The 25604-nt window shown below is 40.2% G+C and overlaps 1 protein-coding gene across 1 annotated transcript in view; it reads left to right on the top strand.

Annotated features, from left to right (window-relative positions):
* LOC109866658 (leucine-rich repeat and fibronectin type-III domain-containing protein 2) overlaps positions 1 to 25604 on the top strand; it is a 112130-nt gene that overhangs the window by 63565 nt on the left and 22961 nt on the right. Inside the window, exon 3 of the mRNA XM_020455440.2 lies at positions 6203 to 6303. The gene's annotated coding sequence lies outside the window, so the exon portion shown is untranslated. The remainder of the gene's footprint in view (positions 1 to 6202; positions 6304 to 25604) is intronic.

Raw genomic sequence — 25604 nt, 5'->3', positions numbered from 1 at the left:
TCAATTAGTATTTGGTAGCATTGCCTTTAAATTGTTTAACTTGGGTCAAACGTTTCGTGTAGCCTTCCACAAGCTTTCCACAATAGGTTGGGTGAATTTTGCCCCATTCCTCCTGACAGAGGATTCCTTGCTCGCACACCCTTTTTCAGTTATGCCCACAAATGTTCTAGTGGATTGAGGTCTGTGCTTTGTGATGGCCACTCCAATACCTTGACTTTGTTGTCATTAAGCCATTTTGCCACAACTTTGGAAATATGCTTTGGGTCATTGTCAATTTGGAAGACCCATTTGCGACAAAGCTTTAACTTCCTGACTGATGTCTTGAGATGTTGCTTCAATATATCCACACAATTTCCCTTCCTCATGATGCCATTTTGTGAAGTGCACCAGTTCCTCCTGCAACAAAGCACCCCCACAACATGATGCTGCCACCCCCCTGCTTCACGGTTGGGATGGTGTTCTTCGGCTTACAAGCCTCCACCTTTTTCCTCCAAACATAATTAATTTGCCAAACAGTTCTATTTTTGTTTCATCAGACCAGAGGACATTTCTCCAAAAAGTACAACCTTTGTACCCATGTGCTGTTGCAAACTGTAGTCTGGCTTTTTTATGGCGGTTTTGGAGCAGTGGCTTTTTCCTTGCTGAGCGAGCGGCCTTTCAGGTTATGTCGATATAGGACTCGTTTTACTGTGGATATAGATACTTTTGTACCTGTGTCATCCAGCATCTTCACACTGTCCTTTACTGTTGTTCTGAGATTGATTTGCACTTTTCGCACCAAAGTACATTCATCTCTAGGAGACGGAACGCATCTCCTTCCTGAGCAAATGACGGCTGTGTGGCCCCATGGTGTTAATACTTGCGTACTATTGCTTGTATAGATGAAAGTGGCACCTTCAGGCATTTGGAAATTGCTCTCAAGGCTGAACCAGACTTGTGGAGGTCTACAATTTTTTTATGAGGTCTTAGCTGATTTCTTTACATTTTCCCATGATGTCAAGCAAAGAGGCACAGAGTTTGAAGGTAGTGCTTGAAATACATCCACAGGTACACCTCCAATTGACTCAAATGACGTCAATTAGCGTATCAGAAGCTTCGAAAGTCGTGACATAATTTTCTGGAATTGTCCAAGCTGTTTAAAGGCACATTTAACTTAGTGTATGTAAACTTCTGACCAACTGGAATTGTGATACAGTGAATTATAAGTGAAATAATCTGTGTGTAAACATTTGTTGGAAAAATGACTTGTGTCATGCACAAAGTAGATGTCCTAACCGACTTGCCAAACTATAGTTTGTTAACAAGAAATTTGTGGAGTGGTTGAAAAACATTTTAATGATTCCAACCTAAGTGTATGTAAACTTCCGATGTCAACTGTATGTAAACTTCTGACTTCAACTGTATGTAGGCATATGCTAACCAATGTGAGTACAGTGGTGTGCTAAACAGAGTGAGTACAGTAGTGTGCTAAACAGAGTGAGTACAGTAGTGTGCTAAACAGAGTGAGTACAGTAGTGTGCTAAACAGAGTGAGTACAGTAGTGTGCTAAACAGAGTGTAGTACAGTAGTGTACTAAACAGAGTGAGTACAGTAGTGTGCTAAACAGAGTGAGTACAGTAGTGTGCTAAACAGAGTGAGTACAGTAGTGTGCTAAACAGAGTGAGTACAGTAGTGTGCTAAACAGAGTGAGTACAGTAGTGTGCTAAACAGAGTGAGTACAGTAGTGTGCTAAACAGAGTGAGTACAGTAGTGTGCTAAACAGAGTGTAGTACAGTAGTGTACTAAACAGAGTGAGTACAGTAGTGTGCTAAACAGAGTGAGTACAGTAGTGTGCTAAACAGAGTGAGTACAGTAGTGTGCTAAACAGAGTGAGTACAGTAGTGTGCTAAACAGAGTGAGTACAGTAGTGTACTAAACAGAGTGAGTACAGTAGTGTACTAAACAGAGTGAGTACAATAGTGTGCTAAACAGAGTGAGTACAGTAGTGTACTAAACAGAGTGAGTACAGTAGTGTGCTAACCAGAGTGAGTACAGTAGTGTGCTAAACAGAGTGAGTACAGTAGTGTGCTAAACAGAGTGAGTACAGTAGTGTGCTAAACAGAGTGAGTACAGTAGTGTGCTAAACTACCAAAGATTTCAAGATTAAAGTCATTCTATTGTTGTCCGACATCAAACTTGTCATTGTTTTTGTGAAAAAGAATAAACACAAAAATGACAGATTGCATGACATCTGCAGCCTGGCGGTCCAAAATGTTATAACATGTCTATTTTACTACCAATAAACCCATCCATTTAAAATTAATTAGTATATTTGACCCTGTTTCAGGAAACTAGATGTATGTTGCGAGTCACTACTGCACAGGAGAGCGATTTGAATGTAAACTTTTTTTAAAATCAAAATGCGTTAATTGGCAGAAATGCATTCATGAACTTGTGAACTTTCATGTGCCTTAATTACAAACTTTTATGCCGTCTGTAAATACAAATACAATTGTTAAATTACAAGCCTAGTTGGTTTAGCCACAGAAAAAGGGTGCAACCTTCCCGCAAGTCATGATTGGCTGAGATAATGAGTAGGCTGGACATTCTGAGAGATTAGTTTGGATTGGTCTGCCAGCTTCTGTCTATTTGAGCTGGTCAGTATGTCTAGGTAATCCTATCTAACGTGACTTAAAAAAACGTATTGTGTATTGAAACTGCACAAGTGTTGCTCTCCCGTTTTGGAGGAACAAGTTTTTAAATCAGTGGATTTTGAGTATGATAGCTAAGGAAATGGAGAAACCACCTGTCTCCGGATTACATCTTCAATCTAAGGGCAACCATGGCATCCAACAGGAGATGCGTCCATCCATGTATACAGGTAAGATGGTCTAGCTAGCTGCATTTTCAGATATTACACATTTCTAATTTTGACAGAAAGAGCCATTTGCTTGGCTACCTATAGCTTAATGTTAGCTAGCTAACATTGAACCTGGTTGATTAGCAACCTGCAGATTCATGCAGGGTAGTAATGTCATGAGTTGGGATTATAGTTCATTGTTTACCTAGCTAGCTAACGTTCACTGGCTGGCTCTCTAGCTAACGTTACGCGTATGATCTTATTATTCATATCTCAGAGCCATTTACTTGGCTAGCTATAGCCTAATGTTAGCTAGCTAACATTGAACCTGGTTGGTTAGCCACCTGTAGATTCATGCAGGGTAGTAACGTCATGGGTTGGGATTATGGTTCATTGTTTACCTAGCTAGCAAAGCTGTCATCAAGGCAAAGGGTGGTTACTTTTGAAGAATCTCAAATATAAAATATATTTTTATTTGTGAAACAGTTTTTTGGTTACTACATGATTCCATTTGTGTTATTTAGTTTTGATCATAGTTTTGATGTATTCACTATTATTCTATAATGTAGAAAATAGTAAAAATAAAGAAAAACCCTTGAATGAGTAGGTGCTTTTGACTGGTATGGATGTATATACAGTAAATTGTTTTGAACTGGTCCCAGAGGACCTTCAGATGAGTCTGAAGCAAAACAGTTTGTAAGCCAAACTGTTAGGACGGTACAGACGATTTTGTGAGAAGAGCAATTTTCGTGAATGTCTCATTGTCTGACAAACTCCGCTATAGCTCTGTCATCTTTCACTGCATCCATTGAAGAAAAAAAACATATCTCTAGCTTAAACTGATGGATTTTTATGTAGATTTTTTTGTTATGCTAATTCCATTTCACATCTAGGGGGTTAATTATTATCCACATAATAATTCACATTTATTTTTCATGCTGTGAGAAACTGGTCAAAACTGGTCAAATTAAGATCCTACACCTGTATCAAAGTGATACCTGTGGATATTACACATGATTTCTAAATCAATCTATGTTGTAGCAAAGCAATCTGAAGCAAAGTTCTAGTTTCTGGTCATTTTTTAAAAGAATGAGATGCAGCACAGTAGACGTGGTCTAATTCACTTGGCAGCTAATTATATTTCTCCACTTGACTAATTACTAACAGAGTTCTCTCTATCTATCTCCATCTCTCGCCATGGAATAGGTTCAAGATCATTTAGATCTCAACATGTGTAAGTCAAAGCATTTGGCTCTGGATAAAGTGAGAAATACCTACCAGATGTGGCTGCTAGGAGGCAGAAACTCACATCAGGTTCCCTCCATGTGCTTAAGATTCTGCTTTGCACTTTTTTTGTCTTGCATGATGGCCCATCGCAAAAGTAGTCAATATTATGGCACATTAGTCACTAATGGGAAAGCAGAATCCTCCTTTCAAGATGGGCAAAAGAGGAACGCGGTCATTGGCTTGTGTCATTAGTTGAAAACAAACTGTGTTCAAGGAATGTTCTGCATATTTATTCAGATAAAATCCAAATAGATGAGTGTGTTGATGAGCAGTGGAGGGTTTTAGGGGGTGAATGAATCGAAAGCCTCCGTACATACTGCTCTTTGTTGCAGTTTATGGAACATTCAAGTGTTAGATAAATAGAGATCAATATGGAAAAAGGTTAGGCCTAAAGTTGATTTGAAAGATCAATGTCATTTTTTAAAGCAAACATTTACTCCCTCAAATTTTCTTGGTTTTGAGTGCTTGACATTTTAGAGTTTTTTGCAAAGTGATTCGTCAAAAGCGGAAACACGTCTCTCTGTGCAGTTGACATGTTTATCACTCATGTATCTTTTGAACTTAACGTTTTGCAAGAATAGGGAGGTACACAATTAAAGACGATACAATGTCTCTACTCCATAAAGCCTTATAATCCAGTGCTATCCAATTCATTATAACTTCATCAAGCTCTCAATTTACATAAATGCAGCTGAATTCTTCACCCGTATCACAGAGCTAATGAGTGTGGCAAGTGCACTAGGTTGTAATTATAGGAAATATCTTATTGCAATAATATTCTGTCAGAGTGAATTATCTTAAATGCAGTTGAAAAGTCCTACACTTCTACAATGGGCTCCCATGTTTTCACACTTATTTGTCAAGCTAACCCAGTCAGTGTCAAGCTAACCCAGTCAGTGTCAAGCTAACCCAGTCAGTCTGTCTGTCACGCTAACCCAGTCAGTCTGTCTGTCAAGCTAACCCAGTCAGCCTGTCAGTGAGGTGTCTGTGTTTTCTGTGTCTGTTGGAGCTAGTGTAACAAATTACTTTTGTTATGGATAGCTAATCTTGGTTAGCCCAGAAGTAAAATCTTGCATAATTTGGTCAGCTGCGTGATTAACTTCTTGGTCTATACTCGTTAGAAATGGAGAGTTCTGATCTGTGTGGGCACACACAGGAAGCACTCGACACAAAGCAGTTTAAGCACTGCCTTCGACCAATCCTGATACACCCATATCCAGTGACGATAACCCAAAGACTGGAACTCCTGCAGCTCGTTATCTCACGCATCCCATTCTTTGGTCTAAACGCAGGAAGATTAATGGACAATTTATATAGTGTAGCTCAGTTGGTAGAGCATGGTGCTTGCAACGCCAGGGTGGTGGGTTTGATTCCCACGGGGGACCAGTACAAAAAAGGTATGAAAATGTATACACTCACCACTGTAAATCGCTCTGGATAATGACGTAAATGTAGTTCTTTGGTTTTATTGTTTTGTACCTCTTCACTTATTATAATCAATAAGACAGCTATTTCCTGTCTTACATCACCATACTCAGTATGCATTAGTCATATTTATTATATCTCTCTTTGGACTCGGATGCCCTCCCCTGCATCCCGTATGACTGTCCTATGGATACGGCTGAAAACACTATTCCCTTTGCAGGGCATTCGTCATATTCATATTGAGATTCCACTTGGTTATAAGAGGAATCTGAGTTTCTAGTACTGCTGCTCTGACAATCTAAAAGCCATCGAATACAAAACAGTAGATGATGAGGACTTACGTTGAGGATGTCTATCGCAGTGGTGTTACATAGATGGATGGCTCTTATGCGTTCCCCAAACAGTGTGTACGCTGCAGGGCAAGAGCTGTATTATTGGAAGCCGGAACTCGTTATGCAATAAATCCTAACCGTACTGTACAAGGGACTTATTTGACCACTGCATGTACAGTAATTCCATATCCACCAGATTCTCAGAATTCCTGTAGCTATTTACAAAGTGTACATAGAATTTCTGTGTTAGAGCTGATTGGAGTGTGTTGCCATGTGTAAACTGATCAGAATGTGTGTGTGTGTCCTGTGTGTTCTTCAGGTTAACCATTCCCTCTGGTGTGGTGGTCAGAGACGTGCAGGCTGTGATTGATGGGTGGCACCCTGTGAGTGAACCTATGGCAGTGAAACCACACAATACAGGTAAGTAGCACCGAGCAGAGCACAGGTGTTTGGAATCCACTTACCTCACACACCTACAGCAGAGCCAATCCCTGCGGGCCTTAACCTTACTGGTACGAAAACAAAGTTCTCTAGAGGAAAAACAAAGGTTGAGAAATCATTTAAAGGCTTTCGCTTCTGAAGAAGAAAGTATTGGGAAAGTAAGTGTTTGGGTGGAATGAGGTGGTACGAGGCTGGACTGATGATTGTTGTTTGTGTTGGCGTGGCTGAGTGAGGAGTGTTGAGGAGTATTGGACACATACTGTAGAAGCATGCAGGTTCCCTAGGGTTTATGATTTCTCTCAGACTAACCCCTGGATGCCCTTAAGACAAGGGGGAGGAAAGGCTCCAGCTCCTGCAGTCTCCTGGTTATTGAAAGTCAGCAGGCATTCTTTCTCAAGGATTATGGTGGATTTTGACCCTGACCACATCAAATCAAATCTATAACCCCCTGGGGGTGCAGGAGCTGACCAAGGTCAGGACGGTCTGCCATTAAATGCATGAAGCTGAAAATCAAGAATTTTAAGATACTTTTTGTTATTGAGCACAGACCTCGAAAAAGTTGGTTGGAGGTCAGGTCAATTCCGGTGTTTGGATATAAGTTAAGTTTGAGTCTGTGTTGTGTTGTGCGCGGAAATATGTTGAAGATTTAAACATGCCTTTTGTCTTGCTACCCATCTACAGCCAAAGGTAGTTATCTTTGTTAGTGGCACTTAGCCCTGTAAGCGTCACGGTTGTTTCTTCATTTGTTGTTTTGTTGGCGACATTTATCAAATAAAAGGAAAATGGTCCACTTCTTACGACGGCCGTGACATTCACAGAAAAACGTAAATTAAAACATTTTCAATTCTGCACAATTATCTCTTCAAGTGAATAGAAAAACAGCAGGGGGAATTTCAAGCCCTTATCTCTTTACCCTAAACTGAGTGCTGCTGAATCGAAGTTGACCAATCATTTCTGCTTTCAACATCGAAGTAAATTAATAGTCTACTACCGCTACACTGGGGACTTATTGCTTGATATGTTACAGTAAACTACACTCCTTTGCTGTATCGTTTCAGCAGCAAGACTTTTTCTCTGTTCTTGATATGGGCTGTTTCCTGGCTTCTGTTGTGAACACAGATCCAGCTGCCCAGGTCCATGGTGTGAGAAGGAGGTACCTCTCTGACACGGCCACCACGGGTAGCCTTGCCTTATGAGCCTCAGTAAGGCTTCCTCTGGCGGGAGTGGAGGATAAGATCTCTGTTTGTGAATTGGGAAATTGTTACAGCTGATACTCAGAGGTAAAATATGGGCAGTATGTAGAAGCAAAACTGACGGCAGCCATTTTGAATCTGCTATAGCCTGACTGTGCCCAGCTGTGTCCTGTGTTTTCCATGTAGACCAAATAAATCAATCAACAATGTGGGGTAAAAACAATACAGTGGACCATGCAGTAGGGGAGGATCCATGTTTTATTACACCTGTCTTGTTGCCGATAAAAGGTGATATGCCATCTTAATCAGAGTTGGACAGAGAAGAGAGGAGAAAGGAGATGTATGATGTTAGAATCCCGCCCTGTCCGTGAAACTACATCTGCCAGGATTTGAGCGGAGGAATCCCGTCGAATTTCATGGGCAGTTCTAAGATTGATACACTCTGCTTCGGTGGTTTCTCTGTCTCTTTGAGGAGAAGGGACTGAGAAAGTAAAGCACACTAACTCCTCTCCTGCAGGACATTTAATCGCATGGCTGTTAAAGCAATCCGCAACTCAATGCAATAAAACCTTCTCTGTCCCTTTAAAATAAAATTGATTGCTTCGAAAGACTGTCATTTTATAAGACAGAAGATCTCATTGTACAGTATTTTTAGAGGGAAACTGGGATTACTGTAAAACTCTAAAATCATACAATGTACATAATATCTATTTGCTTCTACAGCGTTTTGGGCTATTTGCTCAGACAAAGAAAATCAATTTTCACAGAAAGAAAAGTGCAGGGTTAGGATTGTACTCTTATTATAATGATGCAATAACTCCTACACAACAATGACTGAGATAAAGCCTTGCATAATCCAATAAGAATAGATTTGACAACAGTTTGTTTGTCTGAGGATACTCATTCCTCTATTTTCTAAGAGAACATCATGTTGTGTGTTTGTGCATGTGTGTTTTTGATTTTACTATCCTTGTGGGGGACCAGAAGTCCTCACAAGGATATTAAAACAAGGAAAAGGGACATTTTAGGCTTAGGGGTTAGGGTTTAAGGTTAGGGTTAGGGAAAATAGGATTTTGAATGGGAATTAATTGTTTGGTCCCCAAAAGGATAGTAAAACAAACATGTGTGCGTGTGTGTATATGTGTTTGCGTGCGCTTGCCTGCGTGTCTTCGTGCGTGTGCCTTTGTGCGCGTGCCTTCGTGCGCGTGCATGTGTGTGTGTGGGCACTAGATGTGGGAGTCTGACAGTACAGGCTATCGTATCTAAGAGAGTAGGAGGACAACATTATGTTATTAGCTGCTAGAGGAGCCAGCTGAATGAGGCACTAGCACAAGGTTAATGGGTATTACATCTGAGGGTACAAATACGAATGACTCTCTTGACAAACAGAAATGATTTATTACATGGACGTAATTGTGCTGGATCATTTCCCTCGACACAGCCAGGGAATATAGACCATTTTTCTCCATTCTCTTATCATTTGAGGACAATTTGAAACAATGAAATATATATATTTCTTAACATTATTGTAAATAAAATTGTACGTCTCTGTTAAAGAGTCTGAATGCTACTACATTAATGTAAACAGCAGTACACAATAGATCCCTTTGTAGTATCATGTCTGGAACCATCCATATTACTTGTTCTTCTACTCAGTGTTGTTGTTTGACTCCTGGAACAGTCATGTGAAGCTGGTGTCTTTGTGTCAGTGGTCCAGAGCAGTCAGAGAGAGAGAGAGTGCACACACATTTGAGCGCACGCACACGCATGCACGCACACACACACACACACAGTAAGATGTGTCTTAGCCTAACACGTGTTCAGCACTGGCTATGTCGGATTTTTTTCTTGCAAAGATACTCCACATGAATCTGAATACATTTAATCAGCCTCATTGTTGGGTATCCTTGGGGGAATCCCCCAAATTGGAGAGAAGATATGGACACCAATGGAACCCAACATAACAGTCAAGATTAACAACCGTCTCTATGTCTCCATCAGAAAAGGACAGCTCTGTATTTTCTCCATCTTAAAGGGACCCATTTGCCCCGTTTGTTCCTCTGCGATCTTCTGTGAGGTGTTTGGTTTTCATCCAAAAGGATTAGTTATTTAATGCCGACAGCCAGTGCGTAGGTTTTTTGCTGCAATGTTCTGGAGAGTTGTGCTGTTGTGGAGAATGCAGCGGTTGTATGGGGAGGCAGAGCTCCTCTGTAATCCTTCCTTCTGTCTTAATGCCAGCAGCGGGACTCTGTGTCCAACTGGCGGAGGAATACGTGTGGGAGAGCGAGGGGATAAACACTTGCTGTGGTAGAGAAAATCATTCAAATGGAAGAAAGAACAGACCCACCAGCTCTCTGTTTTGTGTGGGCACAGACATGCATACACACATGCAGTGTTGCTTCCATCCCTCTCCTTGCCCCAACCTGGGCTTGAACCAGAGACCCTCTGCACACATTGACAACAGTCATCATTACCTTTTAGAGGTCTTCACAGGTCCATTTTGGACCCGTTCCAAAATGGACCTGGGGCTTTCCCACCCAGACCCGACATAATATTTTAAATATAGAGACCTGTTCCGAACGGACCCGAGGACAACTAGACTTGTTCTTTATAGACCTGTGCGGATCCAAATTAATTACATATTGTGAGAGAAATTATGTATTTTCCTGATTTATTTGAAATCAATGGTTAAGAATTCAAATCTAACTAACTGTAAGACATTTCTGTCCTGCTAGTGTCTGTGTTTTTATGGTCTCCACTCTAGTTCCCTGCAGCTAATCTGGGCGTATGATGACCAGAGATGGTTAAGACTACATTACATAGACAAGAATGTGTTTTACTAGATAGCTTAGGAGTAGAACAATCCCTCATTGTCTCAAAATCATCCTTGCATCTGCGAGACTAAGCCAGGGTGGGGTTAAGACAATACACCCCCTTGCAGATGACAGGATGAACCCAAAGTGGCTTATGATGCCCCAATCTGCATGGGAGGGGTGGAACCAACCATGACTAAGCATTCTTAGTGTCAGTTATAAACTCAGAAAAAAAAGATACGTCCTTTCACTGTCAACTGCGTTTATTTTCAGCAAACTTAACATGTTTAAATATTGGTATGAACATAACAAGATTCAACAACTGAGACATAAACTGAACAAGTTCCACAGACATGGGACTAACAGAAATTGAATAATGTGTCCCTGAACAAAGGGGGGGTCAAAATCAAAACAGTCAGTATCTGGTGTGGTCACCAGCTGCATTAAGTACTGCAGTGCATCTCCTCCTCATGGACTGCACAAGATTTGCCAGTTATTGCTGTGAGATGTTACCACACTCTTCCACCAAGGCACCTGCAATTTCCCAGACATTTCTGGGGGGAATGGCCCTAGCCATCACTCTCCGATCCAACAGGTCCCAGACGTGCTCAATGGGATTGAGATCCGGGCTGTTTGCTGAGCATGGCAGAACATTGAGGAGGATGTCTTCTCTGTAACGCACAGCGTTGAGATTGCCTGCAACGACAACAACCTCAGTCCGATGATGATGTGACACACCGCCCCAGACCATGATGGACCCTCCACCTCCAAATCAAACCCGCTCCAGAGTACATGCCTAGGTGTAACGCTCATTCCTTCGAAGATAAACGCGAATCCGACCATCACTGGTGAGACAAAACTGTGACTCGTTAGTGAAGAGCACTTTTTGCCAGTCCTGTCTGGTGGGTTTGTGACCATAGGTGACGTTGTTGCCGGTGATGTCTGGTGAGGACCTGCCTTACAACAGGCCTACAAGCCCTCAGTCTAGCCTCTCTCAGCCTATTGCGGACAGTCTGAGCACTGATTGTGCGTTCCTGGTGTAACTCGGGCAGTTGTTGTTGCCATCCTGTACCTGTCCCGCAGGTGTGATGTTTGGATGTCCCGATCCTGTGAAGGTGTTGTTACACGTGGTCTGCCACTGCGAGGACAATCAGCTGTCTATCCTGTCTCCCTGTAGCACTGTCTTATGCATCTCGTTCCACAGGTGCATGATCATGAATTGTTTATGGTTCATTGAACAAGCATGGGAAACCGTGTTTAAACCCTTTACAATGAAGATCTGTCAAGTTATTTTGATTTTTACAAATTATCTTTGAAAGACAGGGTCCTGAAAAAGGAAGTTTCTTTTTTTGCTGAGTTTATAAAGAACTCTTCAAGGTTAGGTTACTCGGTCCAACACTCAACTGTGTGGGGTCGACCAGCCTCATTATTGCAATAATTAATCGATATTGAATAAAGATGATTGTTTGAAGAATAAAAATATATATCTCACTTGATTAGAATATTCCACGACAATATCGCCTAACTTTTGCCAATCACGGAGCGAGGCTCTTGGGCTGTGGCCTATTGCTGCTTTGTTGACTTATGGTTGGCCAACAAAAAGCTATACACGCCACGCTACACTCTCGTGAAAAGCAAGAGCAGCAGTATAAATTATACAGTTTTATCGCTCTCTTTACTGTAGCAGTCACATTTGTCAGTTAAAATTACACATACCTGAGACCTGTCACAATCAGATCTGACCCAGACCTGTGACATTATTTAGAACTCTGGATTTGAACCCACTCGGGTCCCAGATTTGTTCTCAGGTATTCATGTACAGGTGGATCCGTAGATACCTCTATTACCTATCGCTCCACAAAATCTGCTGCCCTTGCAGAGCAAGGTTATCAACTACTTCAAGGACTCTGTGCAAGTTACGTCACTGATTGAAACGCTACTAGCGCACACCGCTAACTAGTTAGCCATCTCACACGGGTTACACTCGTCCCCTTTTGACCTCCTTCTCCGCCGCAGGTAGTGATCTGAGTCAACATCATCAATATAACAGTATTGCTTCCATCCCTCTCCTTTCCCCAACTTCGGCGTGAATCAAGGACCCTCTAAACAACAGTCACCTTCAAAGTAGCGTTACCTATCGTGCCACAAAAGCCACAGAGCAAGGGAATCAACTACTTCAAGGTCTCTGAACGAGAGACATCCCCGATTGAAAAGCTACTAGCTCGCACCTCTAACTAGCTAGCCATTTCACACTGGCTACACACACACACATGTACACAGAAAAACATGCACAGACATACACACACAGTTAGGGCTTTAAGCATTTAGTAGGGTTACTTCTGCAACACTTCTTCATGAGTACAATATAGGTCACAGTCTGCATTGATAATCACAATGCTGCTGTGATCATTGAAGTTGTTTGTGAGTGTGTCCACCCTGAGCACATACATTATATTACACAACACCACTTCCGGCAGTCTGTAGAGGAGGCCTGATGGATCCCAGTGGCAGCTGTCACCATGCCTAAGAAGCCAAGCTGAGGATAATTATTGATAATTGCTTTGGGAGCCATTATTTTCCCCGTTCTACCGGCCACACAACATGGCGCTGTGTGTGTGTGTGCCCGTGTGTGTGTGTGTGCAGAGGGAGTTTAGTGTGACCAAGACAACTGGAAAACACAAACGGAGATCTATTTCTGCTGCCTGCAAGCTCTGGATAGATTTCTCCAAGGGGATACCCTAGCTTAATTGGATGGGAGAGGATTTAGTCCCAGTCACTCAAATGCCATTGGTTGATTCTCACTGTGTAAGCAAGTTCATGTGAGTGCTGATGGCTTACATTTTACATAGTTACTTAAGAGTCAGTAAAGAGTGTGGATCATTTCACAGTTATGGTAGTCCAGCAGGATCAATTCAGTCATTTGTAGTTGTTGTGCTCTTAGTTGTTACGGAAATTGACCCACTATGCTGTTTACTTTCTGCATCTACACCATATCGCGGAGTCTACCTTTAATGAAATAGATTTCTGTGAGTTGATTGATTTGTATATATATACAGTGAGCACCATAATTCATTGGACAGTGACCATTTTTTTGTTATTTTGGTTCTGTACTCTAGCACTTTGAGTTTGAAAGGATACAATGTGAAGGTGAAGTGCAGACTGTCAGCTTTAATTTGAGGGTATTTTCATACATATCGGATGAACCGTTTAGAAATTATAGAAGCTTTTGTACATGGCCCCCCCCATTTTCATGCATCAAAAAACATTGGACTGTTTAACATAATGTAGAATAAAGTAATCATTGTTAATATTTGGTCGCATATCCTTTGCATACAATGACTGCTTGAAGTCTGCGATGCATCGACATCACCAGATGCTGGGTATCTTCCCTGGTAATGCTCTGCCAGGCCTGTACTGCAGCCATTTTCAGTTCTTGCTCGTTTCGGGGACTTATTGCCTTCAGTCTCCTCTTCAGCATGTAAAATGCATGTTCAATTGGATTCAGATCTGGTGATTGACTCGGCCAGTCAAAAACCCCTTCGTTGCTCTAGCAGTATGTTTAGGGTCATTGTCTTGTTGCTTGATGAAGTGCCGTACAATGAGTTTGGAGGCATTTGGTTTTATCTGAGCAGATAAAATATTTCTGTAGACTTCAGAATTCATTGTTCTACCTCTGTCTGCAGTCACATCATCGATGAAGACAAGTGAGCCTGTTCCACTGGCAGCCATACAGGACCAAGCCATAACACTCCCTCCACCATGTTTCACGGATGAGGTGGTATGCTTTGGATCATGGGCATGTCTTTTTTTTCTCCACACTTTCCTCCTTCCATCACTCTGGTACATGTTCATCTTTGTCTCATCTGTCCATAATACTTTTTTCCAGAACTCTTGGGGCTCTTTTAGGTGCTTTTTAGCAAACTAATCTCGCCTTTCTGTTCTTCAGGCTTATCAGTGGTTTGCATCTTGTACTGTACCCTCTGTAGTCCTGCTGGTGTAGTCTTCTACATATGGTAGACTTTGACACATCAACAACTGCATCCAGGAGAGTGTTTTTGATCTATTGGGCTGTTGTCAGGGGGGTTTTGTTCACCATAGAGAGTATTCTCCTGTCATCCACTACAGTGGTCTTCCTCAGTCTACCGGGTCTTTCGACATAATTGAGTTCACCAGTTGTTTTTTTCTTGTTAATGATGAACCAAACTGTTGACTCGGGCATGCCCAGGGTTTTTGCAATGTTGCTGATTGATTGGTTTTCATTTCTGAGCTTTATGACGGCCAACTTCATTTGCATCGACACTGCTGTCTTCCTCATGTTGTCACACCCCAACAACAACCTCAAAAGGCAATAGCAAAGTCTATAATCAATACTACTCATCTTTATCTTATCCGACCTGCCACAACTGAAGTAATTCAATTATGTATTTTATTAAAATTTAGATCACTCTACTAATATATGTTTTTGAGATGTTTTAAACATATGTTGTATGTGTGACACTCAATATTGGTATCCCCTGTCCCTACTAGTCACGAGGCACATTCACACCTTAGCCCAGGAATAAGAGCCTCCTTAGTCTTGGGCTAGGGCAGATTTTAGCCCGGGTGTAAGTTGAGTGTTCACACTTGCATATTCTAAAGTGGGCTAGCACCAACCTTAGCCCAGTGCTAGCTGGCCCTGCTCCTGAGCTTGCCCAAAAGGGATGCCTAAAAAACACTGTACCAAAATAGCCTGTGTGAAAGACGGTCAAGAACAATCCTTAGATAGGCAAGCTTTAAACAAACCATCAATGTTGGAAATCAAATGCTAGGCTAGAAGCAAGATGGAATCAAATGCTGAGCTAGAAGCAAGATGGAATCAAATGCTGAGCTAGAAGCAATAGGGAATCCAATGCTGGGCTTGAAGCAAGAGGGAATGAAATGCTGAGCTAGAAGCAAGAGGGAATGAAATGCTGAGCTAGAAGCAAGAGGGAATCAAATGCTAGGCTACAAGCAAGAGGGAATCAAATGCTGGGCTAGAAGCAAGAGGGAATCAAATGCTGGGCTAGAAGCAAGAGGAAATCAAATGCTGGGCTAGAAGCAAGAGGAAATCAAATGCTGGGCTAGAAGCAAGAGGAAATCAAATGCTGGGCTAGAAGCAAGAGGAAATCAAATGCTGGGCTAGAAGCAAGAGGCAGTCGAATGCTGAGCTAGAAGCAAGGGGGAATCAAATGCTGGGCTAGAAGCAAGAGACAATCAAATGCTGGGCTAGAAGCAAGAGGAAATCGTGTGTTAATAAATGTCTAATTCCTTGTAACATTGGTCGCGTGTCAGAGATAGAATGTTGGTCAGGTGGCAGAGATAGTATGTTGGTCGCATGTAAGAGATAGAATGTTGGTCGCATGTAAGAGATAGAATGTTGGTCGCATGTAAGAGATAGAATGTTTGTTGCCTGTATGTTACGATTTTCTAGGTGTGATGAAGTAGAGTCGGACCAAAACGCAGCGTGTAGATTGCGATCCATGTTTAATGAAAACGTAAAACTCGAATCAATACAAATGCACTACAAAACAACAAACTTAACGTAATGAAAACCGAAACAGCCTATACTGGTGTAAACTAACATAGCGACAGGAACAAAGACATCAGGACAATCACCCACGACAAACTCAAAGAATATGGCTGCCTAAATATGGTTCCCAATCAGAGACAACGATAAGCACCTGCCTCTGATTGAGAACCACTCCAGACAGCCATAGACTTTGCTAGATAACCCCACTAGCTACAATCCCAAATACATACACACCAAAACCCCAAGACAAAACACACCACAATACAAAAACTCCATGCCACACCCTGGCCTGACCCAATACATGAAGAAAAACACAAAATACTTAGACCAGGGCGTGACACTGTAAGAGATAGAATGTTGGTTGCATGTGAGAGATAGAATTTTGGTCGCATGTGAGAGATAGAATTTTGGTCGCATGTGAGAGATAGAATTTTGGTCGCATGTGAGAGATAGAATTTTGGTCGCATGTGAGAGATAGAATGTTGGTCGCGTGGCAGAGCTAGAATGTTAGTATTGTGGCTGAGCTAGAATGTTGGTTGATTGTTAGAGATAGAATGTTGGTCGTATGTAAGATAGAATGTTGGTCGCCTGTCAGAGATAGAATTTTGGTTGCCTGTCAGAGATAGAATTTTGGTCACATGCAAGAGATAGAATGTTGGTCGTGTGTAAGAGATTGAATGTTTGTTGCCTGTAAGAGATAGAATGTTGGTTGCATGTGAGAGATAGAATGTTGGTCTCATGTAAGAGATAGAATGTTGGTCGTATGGCAGAGATAGAATGTTGGTCGCGTGGCAAAGATAGAATGTTGGTCACATGAAAGAGATATAATGTTGGTCTCATGTAAGAGATAGAATGTTGGTCGTATGTAAGAAATAGAATGTTGGTCGCATGTAAGAGATAGAATGTTGGTTGCATGTGAGAGATAGAATTTTGGTCACATGTTAGAGATAGAATGTTGGTCCCATGGCAGAGATAGAATGTTGGTCACATGAAAGAGATATAATGTTGGTCTCATGTAAGAGATAGAATGTTGGTGTTATGTAAGAGATAGAATGTTGGTCTCATGTAAGAGATAGAATGTTGGTCACATGAAAGAGATATAATGTTGGTCTCATGTAAGAGATAGAATGTTGGTCTCATGTAAGAGAGAATGTTTGTCGCATGTAACAGATAGAATGTTGGTCGCATGGCAGAGATAGAATGTTGGTTGCATGTAAGAGATAGAATGTTGGTCGCATGGCAGAGATAGAATGTTGGTTGCATGTAAGAGATATAATGTTGGTCTCATGTAAGAGATAGAATGTTGGTCGCGTGGCAAAGATAGAATGTTGGTCACATATAAGAGAAATAATGTTGGTCGTATGTAAGAAATAGAATGTTGGTCGCATGTAAGAGAGAATTTTGTTCATGTGGCAGAGATAGAATGTTGGTCACATGTAAGAGATAGAATGTTGGTCGTGTGTAAGAGATAGAATGTTAGTTGCATGTAAGAAATAGAATGTTGGTGGCATGTAAGAGATAGAATGTTGGTCGCATGTAAGAGATAGAATGTTGGTCGCATGTAAGAGAGAATATTGGTCGCATATAAGAGAAATAATGTTGGTCACATGTAAGAGATAGAATGTTGGTCATATGTAAGAAATAGAATGTTGGTCGCATGTAAGAGATAGAATGTTGGTTGCATGTGAGAGATAGAATGTTGGTTGCATGTGAGAGATAGAATTTTGGTCGCATGTGAGAGATAGAATGTTGGTCGCGTGGCAGAGATATAATGTTGGTCACATGTAAGAGATAGAATGTTGGTTGTGTGTAAGAGATAGAATGTTGGTGGCATGTAAGAGATAGAATGTTGGTCTCATGTGAGAGATAGAATTTTGGTCGCATGTGAGAGATAGAATGTTGGTCACATGTAAGAGATAGAATGTTGGTCGCATGTAAGAGATAGAATGTTGGTCGCATGTAAGAGATAGAATGTCGGTCGCATTTAATAGATAGAATGTTGTCTGCATGTAAGAGAAAGAATGTTGGTCGCATGGCACAGATACAATGTTTGTCACATGTAAGAGATAGATAGTTGGTCGCATGTAAGAGATAGAATGTTGGTCGCATGTAAGAGATCGAATGTTGGTCGCATGGCAGAGATAGAATGTTGGTCACATATAAGAGATAAATGTTGGTCGCATGTAAGAGATAGAATTTTGGTCGCATGAGAGAGATAGAATATTGGTCGCGTGGTTGAGCTAGAATGTTGGTCGTGTGGCTGAGCTAGAATGTTGGTTGCATTTGAGAGATAGAATGTTGGTCGTGTGTAAGATAGAATGTTGGTCGCGTGGCAGAGATAGAATTTTGGTCACATGTTGTGTTTGTCCGTTCGCTCTGGGCTTTGGAATACAAGTGTGAATCCTTAGCCCAGGGCTAAAGCATAGCCCATGGTTAACTAATGCTTGTGTGAACACAGGTTAAGCTAGCCCAAGGCCAGTCTAACCCAGGGCCAAGAACAATGAAGGGTAAAAAGACCTACTGTGGGTCCTCTCTGCTAATCAGTCCTGAGATGGGTTAGGTCTGTATTGAAAATCTGCAACGATAATAACTTTACTTCCCATTAGTCGACATAATTGCATCTTCGTGAGCGTTCCATTATCCCTGTATTAAATGCCCCGTCATCATTTCTTGAGTGACTTATTGTTTAGGTATTGCCTACATCCCAGAAGTGATTCCGCTTATTTATCTTCTCATCTCTTTCACAGCAGTACTGTGTGGCTCCAATTCAGATGGAACGGCAAAGCACTAACCCCATCATGACATCCACCATCTCATCCAACAGTCTTATCAGTATATTCCCTTTTCCATCTCTACGGATCGCATTCTTGGATTTGACCCTACACTGTGTTGTTATGATTATTGTTTGGGAAGTTTCAAAGAGAATATGGAATACCATTTTGTTTCTGGACAGATGGGACTTCTTCACAGGCTAGCTATAACCCCTTCTGGGCAGCCACTGCAGTGACTCCACTGTATTTCATTATTCCAATGAAGTATATACTGTGTGTGTATATATATATATATATATATATATATATATATATAGTAGAGAGTAGAGAATACTTTTTTTTATGTATAAGGGGTAGATCATCTTTAATATTGCAGATATATTGTAGGTTCCATCTATGTAATTGTCTGCATCACTTCCAATCCCCCATATATTTTTTTGCAAATACATACATATATGTCATGACGTTGGCCTGTGTGTAAGGTTTATGACTCCCCCCCCCCCCCCCCCATAAATACCTTTCTCCCTTCACTCTCTCTCTGACTCTACTAAAGGACTCTTGAATAGCCTTTGTTAACCTTCCTAGGGCAGGGGTTGCGCTAGCGGAACACCTCGACAACATTCCGCTGAAAAGGCAGTGCGCGAAATTCAAAAATATTTTTGGGAAATATGTAACTTTCACACATTAAAACCTGTTATGGCTGCAACCCTTTGTTCTCAATTTCCGCCTGAAGACATACCCAAATCTAACTGCCTGTAGCTCAGGCCCAGAACCAAGGATATGCATATTCTTGGTTTCATTTGAAAGAAAACACTCTGGAGTTTCTGTAAATGTGAATTGAATGTAGGAGAATATAACACAATAGATCTGGTTTAGATAATACAATGAAAAAAACATACGTTCATTTTTATTGTTGTATAATCATCTTTAAAATGAACAAGACAAAACAAACATTCAGATAGGATGATGGGGACAATTTCAGTGAAAAGCATAAGGGGGCAACAGTACTTGTGCAAAGTTTCAGAATGATAACTTCCAAAATGAGTGTGCTACATGACATTTATCATGAAGTCACCCAGGTGTCCCACACAAGTGGCCCAAATGTACCCAAGGGGTACAAATTGGTGAAGTCATACATTTTGAATGGAATAAATATATACAAAATACCAAAATGGTTTTCTAACACACCCCCCAAAAAATTGAGAAAAAACATGAAAAAATATATATATACATTTACAAAATAACACTTTCAATATTTGGAAGACCCTCAGTCCTCTACACAATATTGTGCTGCTGATGCCAGGTTCCATAGCAGTCTCTTTCTGCTGTAAAGAAGAGGGTCACCAAGCATGTGGTGCAGGTGATGGGGGACTTCATTTTGCAAAGAACACAGGGACGCCTCCATGCTGTGCCTTTTTGGCCCTGAGGCACATCCATGCCTGCAGAAATAAATTTGGGCAGATGAACACCACTTGTGGCAGGAGCTGGATGAACCAGCTTCAGTGGGGGATGGAAACCTTGGCCCTGGGGGCTCCCATTCGGAGTCAGTGTCACTGTGAAAGAAAATGTTCAGTTAGAATAGTTTCACATATGAGCCCTGTATCAACAGGTAAAATAAACAGATATATACAGTATATGCACATATTTTTTTTTAAATATATGTTCCTTTTTTACTTTCTAACCCTAACACCCCTCCCCTAATTGGTGTAAACTAGTGAACACAATGCTTAGGCTTCTACCTCCAGTTTATACATACTATAAACTTTACGGGCACAGTCTATTTTACAATAGTTATATTTTGTTTGTTTTTACTTCTGTCCTTCATCTAACCTCAACCTCTCCCATCTATTTATTTCACAAAAGTGCTGAACCATGATACTTTTTAAGGACACAGTATGGTTTATATTAGTTGTTATTAGTTGTTATTATTCCCAACCTTCGGCTCCATTCAAACCCTCACATCTATTTCTTAACATCATCCACAATGGATTTAACACCATCCATATTAGATTTAACACCATCCACATTGAATTTAACAACATCCATATTAGATTTAACACCATGCATATTAGATTTAACACCATCCACATTGAATTTAACAACATCCATATTGGATTTAACACCATCCACATTAGATTTAACACCATCCACATTGAATTTAACAACATCCATATTGGATTTAACACCATCCACATTAGATTTAACACCATCCACATTGGATTTAACACCATCCACATTAGATTTAACACCATCCACATTGAATGTAACACCATCCACATTGAATTTAACACCATCCACATTGGATTTAACACCATCCACATTGGATTTAACCCCATCCATATTGGATTTAACACCATTCATATTGGATTTAACACCATCCACATTGAATTTAACACCATCCAGATTGGATTTAACACCATCCACATTGGATTTAACACCATCCATAATGGAATTATTTTTGCCATTTGTCAACTGTGCTGTGATGTTTCACAAAAGTTCTGAACCTTTCTATTCTCATAAAATATATATTTTTCTCAAAGTATTATTATATTATATTATTGACCCTGTAGAGCTATCTGCAGAGTTAGCTCCAGGTAAATGTTGCAATTCTTCAGTCATTCCTGGACCTGTGACCAAAAACAATCTGCATATGGACAGTACCAAAACAAATGATCTAATGATTCTGTCTCTTCGCATAAAAATATAGCTGGGAAGGTTGTATCCCCCATATATATAATATTGGTTGCAAGAATTTGGGATATTAATTTGAAAAATTCAAAGTTTTGCCTATCAGTTCATAAACCATGTGCCATGAAATCAGTACGTTGAAAATCTCTTCCCAACTATTTTGTAATCTATATGGCACAGCTGTCAATTTTTGGTCCTTAAATGAAACTGGTATTCTTTTTTATTTTTCTTATTTTTCTCAACCAATTATGGTCTTTAATGCAGGGCTGACAGACAGGTTCCCTACTTTTTCCCCCTTCCACTTTCCTCTTCCATTTTTGTGGTAATGCTACAATTAGTTGCAGTTTTGGGTAGATTAGATATTTCCATATATTTGTGTAACTTAACTCCACCAGTCCTATTTATGATATCATTTACAAAGATGATACCTTTTTTAAACATTTAAAAATATATATATATTTAAATATATTAGTATATTTGAGTTTAACCACAGTATTTGTTGTATTATTTGTTCCATTTTTTTCTGGTAGATTAAATTGAAATTGCAAACAACTTTCTATGGCTTGTTGTAAAAATAGCGATATTTGGGAGATTATTTCCTTTTCAAATAACTGAAAGTGCAAGTTTGTAAACTGAAGCCTTTAGTGAGAGGTCTAATACTTTAATATTAATATTTAATCATTTGTGCCCTCCGAATTCATATTAATTCTATAAATAGGCACATTTAATATTGTCTGACTTGCCGTTTAAAAGAAAATGGATACTTTTTCCTGTTTGGTAAGGTGTAGGCAAGCCCATAAGCAAATAGGTCAACTGGGATATGACAAAATATTTAATCAGGGTGATTTTTCCACAAATAGACAGGTATTGTCGCTAGGTATAGCAAGATCTTATGTCTTTTCGCTAACTTTCTATTAAAAAGTATTGGAGTGAGATCATTTATTTATTTTGGGATATGTATACCGAGTATTTCCACATCACCATCACACCATTGTATTGGTAAACTGCACGGTAATTTAAATGTTGTATTTTTTTGTGATCCAATATGTAATATAGTACAACAATTTTGTTGTAATCCAGAGAGGTTAGAAAATGTATCTAGATTCTCTATGAGGCTGTGGAGAGATCCAAATTGTGAATGTGAAATAAAACATGAATCATCAGCATACAATGACACCTTTGTTATTAAGCCCTGGATTTCTAACTTGATATTATTTTTGGATCTGATTTAAATAGCTAACATTTCGATAGCCATAATAAATAGATATGCCAATAGTGGACAACCTTGTGGACAACCTTTACTCATTTTGACAGTTTAAATCATTCTAAGAAGTAGCCATTATTTACTATTTCACACCTAAGGTAATTATGTAGGCCTTTATTGTAAATAATAATTTGTTCTTAACTGACATTCATGGTTAAATAAAGGTTAAATATACATATATTTTTAAACTATACATAACTTTTTTTTTTTTTTTTACCCTTTTTTCTCCACAATTGGTAGTTACAGTCTTGTCCCATCGCTGCAACTCCCGTACGGTCTCGGGAGAGGTGAAGGTTGAGAGCCGTGCATCCTCCAGAACATGACCCCCCAAGCCACACTGCTTCTTTGATGCTTAAACCAGAAGCCAGCCACACCAATGTGTCGGAAGAAACACCTGATGACTGTGTCAGCTTGCATGCTCCCGGCCTGCCACAGGAGTCACTAGAGTGCGATGGGACAAGGACATCCCAGCTGGCCAAACCCTCCCCTAACCCAGACGATGCTGAGCCAATTGTGTGCTGCCTCATGGGTCTCCCGGTCGCGGCCGGCTGTGACACAGCCTGGGATTGAACCAGGATCTGTAGTGACACAACTATCATTGCGATGCAGTGCCTTAGACCGCTGCACCACTCGGGAGACCCCACTATACATAACTTTAACCCATTTTATAAGAGATTCTCCAAAATTTGAAATGTTCCAGGTATTTATATATAAACTCCAGTCGTACTTTATCAATGTATCGTCCATGTAAAAATCCTGTCTGATTCGAATGAATAATATCCAACAATACCTTTTGAATTCTAGCCGCTTCACATTTTGCTACTATTTTTGCATCACAACACTGACGTGTAAGGGGCTTCCAAATTTTTAAAAGGACTGGATCTTTATATTTATCACTTGTATCCTGTTTCAGTAATAATGAAATCAGACCTTGTTGAGTGTCCAATAATCTACCATTTACATAGGAGTGGTTAAAACATGCTAATAATGGTCATCTGAGTATATAAAAAAAAAAGTTGTTATCCACTGGTATCCCATCCAGCCCTGGAGTTTTCCCAGATTTAATACTTCCACTGGTATCCCATCCAGCCCTGGAGTTTTCCCAGATTTAATACTTCCACTGGTATCCCATCCAGCCCTGGAGTTTTCCCAGATTTAATACTTCCACTGGTATCCCATCCAGCCCTGGAGTTTTCCCAGATTTAAAGGCTTTAATTGCATCAAGAAGTTCCTCCTCTGTAATTTTGCCTTCACATGAGTCTTTCTGTTCAGCTGTTCATTTTAAAATACATACAATTAGCTTCAGTTATAAGAGATGGATGAGACTGAAACGAAAACATATGCTTAAAGTACTTTGCTTCCTCTTTCAAAATATAATTTGGTGAATCATGGGTGACATTTGTAACAATTATTTTTAGTAGCATCTTCTATGTTGAAGATCTTTTTTTAATTGTGCATTTTTCCCCATATTCCATCCAGTTTGCTTTATTTTATAATATGTTACACTGGATCTTTCTTGAATAAGTTCCTCCTTTTCTTTTTGTTTTTCCTCTAACTTATTCTGAGCCTCTATGGTTACAGTTTTATTGCTATCTAACTGTACAGTTAGCCCTTCTATTTCTTTTGATAACTATTTTGACCTACATTTATTTTGTTTTAGAGCTGAGTACTGAGTTGCATGGCCTCTAAAAGCACATTTAAATGTGTCCCATGCAATAAGGGGATCTACTGTAAAAATGTGTTATATATTCCTCTGTCCTAGTTAAAAACAAGGTATCATCCAATAGGCTTTGATTAAATTTCCAATATCCTCGCACGTGTAAATTCAGTAAGAGTAATATATATATGCCAATTATCTGATGGTTCGACCGTATTCTTTACATAAAGACTGTTTATGGATGGGCATTTCTTACTGTAAGCAGTTCCTCTAGATAATTTATGCTTCTTTTAGTTTCCGAAACTGTCCTACCACAGAGCCATGCAGAGCGTCACTTCCAGAAAAGCAGCAGGACTTTCTATGCCACTTGTATTGACTTGGAAACATACAGTAAAGTAACATCAGGGCCTATTCGTATTTCATTGCTGTTTAATTGCTCTCATTATCTCGAGATTGCTTTGTGCTCTGTCAATAATTATTTTCTGCGATAATGAATCACTTTTTCCCCCAACTGTACGCATGCAGTTATCTGCAGTACAGTACTCAAAGTACCCTTGAAGGCCCTGTGTGAAGCACTTCTACAAAGATGAGGCTTAACAACAGAAAGCAAACATTACAAAAGTGGGCCAACAACACTTATGCTGAATTTGTTGTTCACAAAAGCACCGGAAGAATCCCAATGGAGAAAGCCATTGATCTTCTCAAGGCCAATAACTTCCACTCCACTCAAAGCCATTTACAAAACTATGATGAGTAGATGACCTTGGAAGGCATGCTGTGCGAATAGAAGTCAATAGACACCGCAACATATCAACAACTGTGTCTGTAGTGAAATCTCTCTGTGATTTTAGCTCAATTTCTAATCTTCTTTTAAAAAATGAATGTTGCTTCACGACTTTTGATTAGTTTAAAGGCTAGAGCACACTGGATAAGATCTGCCTTTTAATATTGTTTTGCTCAGAACCCAGTGAACTTCATACTCTCTGAACTATAGGCAGAAACTTAAGCAGGAAGCACCCGTGGTAAAGACTGTTCAATGTTGGTCTGACCAGTTGGAATCTCTGCTTCAAGATTGTTTTGATCAAGTGGACTGGGATATGTTCCTTGTCGCCTTTGGGAATAATATCGACGTATACATTGACTCTGTGACTGGGTTCATCAGGAAGTGCATAGGGAACTTCCTACTGTGACGATTAGAACTTATTCTAAACAGAAACTGTGGATAAATGGCAGCATTTGCACAAATCTAAAAGCACGAACCACCACATTTAACCAGAGAAAGGTGACTGTGAACATGGACGTGTACAAACAGACCATCTATGAAAGGGTTCTGGCAGCCTGCAGGC

Source organism: Oncorhynchus kisutch, linkage group LG21 (assembly GCF_002021735.2).
Source record: "Oncorhynchus kisutch isolate 150728-3 linkage group LG21, Okis_V2, whole genome shotgun sequence".
In the NCBI taxonomy this organism is placed as follows: domain Eukaryota; kingdom Metazoa; phylum Chordata; class Actinopteri; order Salmoniformes; family Salmonidae; genus Oncorhynchus; species Oncorhynchus kisutch.
Note: the sequence above shows the minus strand (reverse complement) of the source record. Positions and strands in the feature narration are given on the sequence as shown.